This window comes from Sinocyclocheilus rhinocerous, unplaced genomic scaffold, assembly GCF_001515625.1.
Source record: "Sinocyclocheilus rhinocerous isolate Xijiao unplaced genomic scaffold, SAMN03320098_v1.1 scaffold1943, whole genome shotgun sequence".
NCBI lineage: Eukaryota > Metazoa > Chordata > Actinopteri > Cypriniformes > Cyprinidae > Sinocyclocheilus > Sinocyclocheilus rhinocerous.
The window spans coordinates 1-10084 of NW_015635074.1; positions in this window are offsets into that span (position 1 = coordinate 1).

Sequence of the window (10084 nt, forward strand, 5' to 3'; positions counted from 1 at the left end):
ATGTAGATAACAGGCAAGTACAGCTCCTATCTACTTCTATATGTGAAGTCTGAAATCTTACTGCCAACTTTATGAAGTTATTAAAAACACATCTTTTTAAACTTGTTTATAAGGATTGTTAATAAGGATTCTTTAATTTTCTTTATTTCTGTGTTGATCTGGATGTATAATTGTTTTGATTTTCTTTCATCTATTGTTGTACGTTATTATTTTATATATTATACAAATGGAATTCTGGAGGTTCTAATTTGTCTTATTAATTTATCGACAAGTGGTCCGTCTACTCCCCTTACACTACTCCCTGTGCTTTTTGTCTCCAGAACCAAGATTTGACCTTGAACAAAACCCTGTCATTCTAAAGCACTTTGTTTTGGTTGCTCTGACTTTTAACCCGAATTGGAAGTGCGGCAGTTCCTGTTTCGTCCTGCAGGGGCTGCTGTGGTGCTGTGTTCTGACTAACAGTGAGGTCTTGCTTTTGCCCCAATTTCCCTCATTATCTTTTACTTATTTTAAAGCCACTTTTTCTTCACAACATCAATGCAAACATCACTCAGAGACACCTGTGTTACCACATTTAGCATTTCAAATCACACTATGTCTACTCGCACTTAATCACAGGCAGGGAGCCAGTGGAAAAGTGTTGCAGTATTATTAGAGAAAGTATTAAAGTAAGCATGTGGCAGCCCATTAATTCCTTGTTTTTTACACATCCATCAGTTTTTCCCCCGGATACAGCCATTCATTCCTGCATCAGTCAGTCCATCTATTAGTTGATCTATTCATCTATTCAAAAGCACAATCAGCCGTTCTCTTTCTGACAAGTCAATCCATCTATGCTAGGCACCGCTGGTACTGCCATAGCCTACACAAAGAAACTTCTCAAGCAGTAGGGCTGGACTGAACCAAGACAGGCAATTAAAGTCAGACACAGTGAGCAGTAGAAGCGATCGGTGCAGTGATAAGACTGACTGCGTACTGCGTCTACAGTTCTGAGGAAGAGGTAACAGCACTGAAAACTACCGAAACAGTTGCTGACATGTTAAGACAACATACTCCCATTAGGATACACCACTCTAGAGACTTGTATCTTGCACCACCTAAATGTCACTCTTGTGCTGTATTCAGAAGTCATTCAGGCCCTGTATTAGCTACTTCTGGAGGACTTCATTAGTTTACCCAAGGTTTTTTAATTGTTAAAGTTAAATGTTAAAATAAATTATCATCGTTTAATAACCCTCATGATATTTTGGGAAAAAAAAGGCAACAGATTTTTTTTTTAATGCGATGCCAGTTAATTTGGCTATTTTGATGACAAAATACCATACATGAATTATTCAAATTAGAAATAGAAACAAAAAAAGATTTTTTGATGTTGTAAATAAAACAAACATTAAGTAGGTTTTACAAGAAAATACTACTTCAGTCTTCCTACTTCAATATTCAAATAATTTAATTCAATATGTTACTGGCTATTTCTTTGTACAGTAATTATTTGTGATATTTACTAGCAATTTTGAAGTAAATCGTACACTAAATTTCAGTGTAAAGAACCATTTTTTCCTTAAATTCTAAAACTAAATTTGGATAAACTTGACTAAAAAAACCTTTTAAAGAGTGTCAGAATAAAACAATTTTCTCAGGAGTGGAAATATTACAAATGAATAAATATGTTTGACAGATAATGGGCTCTGACATATGGGTGGGTTTTCTCTTAATAGTAAATATGTAAGTGAGTCTTATCTGTCCTACCTTGTATTAGATGACTTGTTCTAAACAGTTATTAAAAGAAAAAGTACTCCTTGTAGCAAAAACAGAACAAAAGTACCATAGAAATATCATAAAAAATTGCCCATTTATGTTGTGTGCTTTCCAGGGAGAGAAAATAACACCTACAATTTGATATAATACAATATATGATTAGATTACACATTTGGCCTGTTTTTTCTCTTCCATTAAGATAACGTAAAGCCTATCGGCTGTGTATCAGTAACATCAGCTGATCCTTATCAGGAGAACAAACCTGTCAAAGATGGAGTCGAAGCCCTGAGGAACGGAGAAACAAGTCGGGACATCGTCTGTTTGAATTCCAGTGACTTCCATGGCACTCCAACCACCGTTTCCTTGGAAAATACAAAGCTGCCCATATGAAATCTAAAAATCTCAGACGTCACAAGTGGCACTAAGAAAAAATACTTAAGACTTCAAGACTTAATGTTCCAGACACTTGGAACACCTGTGGTTCGTGACAAAAGACAGAGATAGTGTCTGTGGCGTGATGGATGTCTGGCACAGCATTTGTGACAGAGTAAAAGCTCTAGGGAACGACGACGGAAAACTGGGCCTTTCTGTCAGATCATTAGTTCCGTACCAAAGGGATGAGTTGACCTTAAACCAGTGGAGGAATGTGAACGGAAGAGTCTCGCACAAGGACGCAAGGATGCCTGTTCATTCACATGCAATTTGTTCTCTCATCATTTCAAAATGTTGCTTGTTTCAGTTGACAGACCAGAGAAATGCCTCGTGAGGTTAGATTTGAGATAGCTGTGCGAAATGATGAATTTAAAAGAATATTTTGAATTCAGTAAAAGTTAAACTCAATCAGCAGCACTTGTGGCAGCTTTTTAAGTCACAAAATTAACAATGATTTTGGCCCTCCTGTTTTGGCCAAAATTCATAATTGGACTTTTTTTTTTGCCGAAATTTGCTGTTTCGCTGCTTTTTCATTTACCATGTACTTTCTTTGTTTAAAATGTTTTGTGAAATAATTTATAAAACAGAGCTGTTAAACAAAGAAAGTAAACTAATGAAGATGGAGAATCTGCTCTCAGGCGCTAGCATGCTTAGTGCTGTCAAAATAAAAGCCCTTTTCAAGACACTTCGAAGTAAAACAAATTATAAAACGTCAAATAATATACGTAAATATTGCATTTGGATTCGACACTTGCTTTCTTAAAAAAACACATTATCTGTGACAGCTCACAGGGAGGGTGGCCAATAGGGTCATGGAAGGGAAAAAATAGAAAAAGATCAGGAACGATATCCTGGAGAGGCACATACAAGGAAAAAAAAAAGAATCTGGTGCATGTCTCACCAGATGATGTATTTTTTGCGCCCCCTCACACAGAGACGTGCCTGCCATTGTGTGACTGAGTGACATTCCCCATTCCCAGGATGCCCGTGTACGTGCGGTTTTCCTATTGTGGCAGCTTTTTAAGTCACAAAATTAACAATGATTTTGGCCCTCCTGTTTTGGCCAAAATTCATAATTGGACTTTTTTTTTTGCCGAAATTTGCTGTTTCGCTGCTTTTTCATTTACCATGTACTTTCTTTGTTTAAAATGTTTTGTGAAATAATTTATAAAACAGAGCTGTTAAACAAAGAAAGTAAACTAATGAAGATGGAGAATCTGCTCTCAGGCGCTAGCATGCTTAGTGCTGTCAAAATAAAAGCCCTTTTCAAGACACTTCGAAGTAAAACAAATTATAAAACGTCAAATAATATACGTAAATATTGCATTTGGATTCGACACTTGCTTTCTTAAAAAAACACATTATCTGTGACAGCTCACAGGGAGGGTGGCCAATAGGGTCATGGAAGGGAAAAAATAGAAAAAGATCAGGAACGATATCCTGGAGAGGCACATACAAGGAAAAAAAAAAGAATCTGGTGCATGTCTCACCAGATGATGTATTTTTTGCGCCCCCTCACACAGAGACGTGCCTGCCATTGTGTGACTGAGTGACATTCCCCATTCCCAGGATGCCCGTGTACGTGCCGTTTTCCTATGATGAGGGTGGGGGGAGGGCAGAAAGACTCCCGCCTCCCTCCTTAACCGCTTGACAGTCTGCTCTTGATTAGAGTGACGCTCTTCCCAGCGAGGAGCTCCCGGGCCCTGTCAGGGGAGACGGCTCTTCGGTAATAGCGTCTGACAGACTGAGGGGAGCCGCGGGGACTGATACAGATGCTGCTATTCTGAGTGGCATCAGGCTCAAGCCAACATCACCTACTTCGGTAAAATCCCCACACCACTGACTCTCCAGCTGCCAACCCGCCAACCAATCTCATGTCTAGCACATGCCAGCCGAGGGTCTGTGTGTACATGTATGACACATCCTGCATCTAACATGGCCAGGAGGAAAAAAACAGGTGCTGCTGGTATGACTGCAGTTTCAATACCACCAGACTGACTTTTAACAGGAAACTGGACCTAATTTCACCCTGAAATAACTTCCTTCCTGATTTTAATTGCTTCATTTTTGATATATTGGTGGAAGTTATCTCCTGTGGCAGCTCATGGAGAGAAGCTATTAGGGGTGATAGACGTGAAATAAAGAGAGCAACGGAAAAATTATTATTATTTTTTTTAATTTTTTTTGGTAATAGGCTGAATGGAAAAATACTCATGTATGGGCGGCCATGAAATGCTGGTCAAAGACTACTGCATCACCCAAGATGATTCAAATGCTCTTCTCCTTTAAAAGTCATTTAAAGGAAAAGGGTGTAATTTCTACATCACTAGTGGCAAACGCAATTGCCAAAATAATTATTCTTTAAACAGGTTCCAAACATTTTGTCCATCTGGTTAAAAATTACACACTTCATTTTTAAACACATTTCTAAAATGACTCTGAATTCTGACTGGAAAACTGCTACAAAATATTAAAATAGCCAATAAATCCATATAACTGTGACCACACATAAGTTGAATTCTACATTAATTCTACAATAATCTATTAATATTGCTTTAACTGTAGTTATCGTATATGAATTATAAAGGGAATATTAAAAAGGACTGTTTGATTCAATTTTATTGCAAAAAAATAGACATCATTATTAAATAAAAGACAATTGTGAAAAATAACATTTGGGTATTTTTAAGTTTGTTCCTTGGTGGAAACACTGCTACAACTGAAATAAACAAAAAGGACAAAGAAAAAAAAAAAGAAACCAATCTTATGTATGTATGTAATTATTTTATTTTACTTTATTTTATTTTACAATTGTGCTAAGAAGATTGTTTACCAAACAATTAATTATACCAAACATTAAGGTAGCAGCCTTTAACACTTAATTGATATAATCTAATAGAATTACTTCTCCAGTAACACAAAATGGATTAAAAACCAAGAAGCAAGTTCACAAGAACATGTGTGTGATCCATGTCTTTGACCCAAATGGTGTACTATAGATGCCAGATTTTAAAAGAAATATTAAGTTGAGTGATCAAGAGAAAGCTTTTTATTACTTCATTTAAAGTCCCCTTCCCTCTTATATGCACTGTGTGCTTGCAAATTGAAGAAAATTGAGTTGTTAACAATTCTTAGGTACTCTGACTGATGCTAACAAACATCCTTTACCTGTAGTAAAATCATTGTATCACAGAGCGGCTTATTGCTTATTCCTCAACACAAACATGAGGATACATTCAAAATTGTAGTTGCAGGCACTCCAAGAACATTTTAGTGCTGCACCTGTACAACATGATTCATGGTCGTAGTCTTGTACGACTCTCTAATGGCACCAGGGAATAAAGCCCCACTTTTAATCTGTCTCCAGCCACAGTGAAATCATGTGACTGGAGGATAAAAGGATCACAAATGCATGGAAATATATGCAAAGAGGTCTGGCTGAAAATGGCTCTTATGATGGGCAGCCGAAGGCCCGCAGGGAAGGCGTCCACCTTCTGCTACTGTCTGCACGCCCTGTGAGTTCATTCCCAGAGTTCACGCTAAAGGAGAACTGAAGGAGATGCTGTTTTTCACTTGAATGCTGCACCTCGGCTAGAACTTAAACTAGATGTCATTTGTTACGTCAGCTGGGCCACATACATCTGAAAATGGCAACACCTCTGTCATCCGAGGTGTATCAACCAGAATCAGAGTGTGTGCGAGAGACGAGTCAAGTAGAGAGTAGATGGCTGGGATAATTGATAAGAAAGATAAACTGAATCAAGACCACACATGAACAGTCAAGGGACAATGCCATAAACTAGCTTGCAAACAAGCCAAAAAACTAAAACAAAAAAGCCCAGGCAGTCTGTGGCTAAGCAATAACCCCCCATTAGAATGAATCACGCGAGTAAGCAATGAAAGTGCACATGAATGACTGAGCATCAGAGCATTGGATCAGAGGTGTCATAACACAGTGAGTCATCAGCACGAATGTGACTGAACATGCAGAATCACAACACGATCCGTTATGACATGGTGGTACATGTCCAGATGAGGACAATCGAAGATTTGCTAGAAAGAGGGCAAAATCTGACAGGGCAGACGTACAGTCTTTAGCTGCATTATCAGATATTTCATGCCTCAACAGCTTGCTTTTTGGATTTGCATTCCTCTTGAAATATATCTTTAATGAACAAGTTTTTCTTCTGGGGCATCAGAGCGTTTGAACCTTCTGTAATAGTTGCGTATGAGTCCAACAGTTGTCCTAAGTGTGAAAAGATGGATCTCAAAATAATACAGTCATTGTTGGAAAGGGTTTAAATACACAAAAGATGCTGGAAAACCAAATAATTTGTGGAACCTGAAGGATTTTTCTGAAGAACAGTGGGCAGTTTAACTGTTCAGGACAAAAAAGGGGAACATTAATAACTATCACAAAACAAACAAACAAACAAACAAACAAACAAACAAACAATAAACAGCTGTGGATCATCCTGGTAACATCACAGTATTAAGAATCAAGCATATACAGTATAAACTTTTGAACGGGGTCATTTTTTTATAAATTCAACTATTATTTTCTCTTGTGGACTATATGTAAATGTCTTTTATGTGAAATATCTTATTCAGGTCAGTGATCACTCTTATTTTGGTATGATAATTAACATTTTGCAGATACTGCAAAGTGTATGTAAAATTTTACCACAACCGTGTGCGTATATATTTATATATATTTTATTATATATATATATATATATACACACACACACATATATATATATATATATACCGTATATATATGTATAAGTATACTGTGTGTATATATATATATATATATATATATACACACACACACATTTAATCATCCCCATGTAATCTAAACCAGTTTAACTTTCTTTCTTCTGTGGAACATATAAACATTACATTATATTTTGATTTTTTTCCACACACAAAGTCAATGGAATCCAATGTTGTTTTGTCAGTTGATACTTTCAAAAACATTTGAAACATATGTTCAAAAACATATTTCAAAATATTTTCACAGACTAAATAAAGCCATACAGGCTTGGAACAACATGAGGGTGAGTACATGATGGCAGAATTGTCTTTTTTGTGTGAACAAACAGTTTATTAATGATCTCGGATTTGCCAAATGTGAGACTAAGAGTTCAAAGTTTGGTTGCTCAGCATGACCCTCTAAGCTCCTGCTGGAAGAAAATGTAATTACGCCATTCTGGCAGCAAATGTGAATCTTGCCGTGTGTGTTTGCACAAAATAAATAAATACATATATAAATATATAAAACTGACTGCCTATGAGTAAAGACAATAGATTTAAAACCTCATATTTCCAGGGAGTCATGTGCCAGAAGAGAAAGTGGCATTGAAGCCAATGGAAAAAATAACAGACCTGTTTTCTCCAGGTATTATAGAAAACCCTTAAACGTAAAAGTAAAAAAACTTGAAAACATCCTAAACCAGTTTATGATCGTGTGCTTGTGATTGAGCCTGTGGCAGTTTGGATGAGACCTTGACACCTTGGCTCTACCTCACAATCACTACTGCACAGACTCCACATGACGTCATCAGCACAAGTTGACAGCGGCCATTTCTGGGACATTTTAGCTTAATTTTTCTAAAGTGGAAGGATATAGAGATGCAATGTCCATCTTTTTTTACAGTCTATGTTCTGAACACGACACAAAATCACTCTAATGATTAAAACGGACCTGTCACGAACTCCTGCTGCTGTGTCAGAGACAAGCATCTTTAGTAATCTTATCTATTATACAGTATATACTCTGATGGAGAAACCTTACCTCACTGCATCAAACTTGTTTCGAAAAACCATTTATGGGATTCATGTTGTGTCCCCAGGTTTCAAAGTTAACTTGTTCAGTGGTCCAAAGACATACTGCAAATTTCATTATATAAATTGAGAGCTATACTGCATACTTCCCAGCAGGTAAAAATCACATAAAAAATGCTAAATTGATTTTGGGGTTAACCAACCTCTCACAATGCAATAAGGCACTAAAGAAAGTTTTTGCAAGTATTACAAGTACTTACGTAGATGAAATTACTTTCATAGCACTGCTCTCTGTTTCTGCATTCCTCTGGCTATAGGGATAGGCTACTTCGGTGCATCTGATTAATATTCTCAGCTAGATTAAAATGTCACACTTTTCACATTTTTTGAACTTCAACATGCTTATTCAAAATGTATGGATCATAATAAAAACAGAAAATATTAAATAAACAAATCAAGAAAAAGAGAGTTGGATCTGCCATAAACAACTGGAAAGATAACTAACTTTCCATGTTTAAAGATTTCAATCAAAACAGATCAAATACCACATACTTTAAACCTTACACTACTGTTCAAAAGTTTAGGGTCTGTACATTTTTTTTTTTTTTAATAAATTAATACTTAAAAAAAAAAAAGATTTCTGAAGGCTCATGTGACACTGAAGACTGCCAAAAACAGGAATCAGAGGAATAAATTACATTTTAAAATACAATGCAATAAAAAGAAAAATATTTCAAAATATTACTGCTTTTGCTATATTTGTGATAAATTAAATGCAGGCTTGATAAGCATCTTCTTCCACACACACAAAACTTACAGACCTCAAACGTTTGAACTGTGGTGTACTGTATATACAATTTCTATTTTGCTAAATCATTAAAAAATGTCAGAAAATTATTACACACAAATCCATACAGCCTCCCTTTGGCTGCTTTGTTTAGTGAATTATAATTCAGCATAGAATGATAAAGCAGATTAAGTGTAAAAGTGGTCCTTCTCCCTTAAAGAATGGGAGGTTTCTCTCTTCTGAGTGCTACATACAGTACAGACACACTTGAACGTGATATTATGTTAAGTCCCCCGCAACCGTGTTTTTGTGAACCATGCAGAAAGGGGTAAAATTCAACCAAACATAAGGAATACCTAAAAAATCATTAAAGAACCAATCTTAAGTAAACATCACAGTATGAATAATGTGCCAGGCGCCTCTGAGAGCTGGTGTGAGGTGAATAAACATCCCTAAATGAACATCAGAGCTGAATGACCTCTATTCATCGGCAGATCAAAACTTCTTCCTCTTTTCAGCAGCACTACCTCCCTGACTGTAGACTTTCTTTGGGCTTCATACCCGTCACAAGCCTCTAGACGATCCTTCTTTGATTAATTATTTCACTTAATGAAATAAAGACATCGACCATTATTAGGTTTAAGCTAGCTGACGCCAGAGTTTCACTTGCACACATGTGGCACACAGTCCAGGATGCCTAAATCAAGCTGATCCTATTCTCGCCGATGGCATTAGTGCCTCACTTGAAAACAAATTAAAACAATGTGAGCCAGTGAGGCCAGGCACAGAATGGGATTTGTCCTAAAAAAAAAACGTAGTGTGCTATCATGAGTCTGAATCCTATTTGGACCAAAAAAAAAAAAAAAAAGGGACAATCAGGTAATGCTATTTATCTCGCCAAAGAAACTAATGTTCCTTTGCAAGCTGGGATAAAAATAACAGACTCATTGAGTGCCTATGTGCTCAGTGCCTTGGAGGGACTCTAATGCATTTTTATTTAGACCAAGCTCAGATGTTATTAGGACCGACTCTCTCCATCTTCATTTCACTGTGATCTCAAGGCCAAAGCAGACAAAGTGGGCCATTCTAGTAGTCCTCTTAAAAATCCTTTAGACAGAAAACAGCGAAAGGCAGATATACTGAAGCATAGTTGAAATCACTGTTATCATGGCATCAAAGTCTTGCATCTAAATTGTGTAATAGACGCATATTTTTTTCTACCTCCTAAAGGCCATTGGTTTTAAAATTGTAAAAAAAAAAACTGTAAAAAGATCTGGGAGGATTCAGACATCATTTTTAATTAAATTAGATTGCACA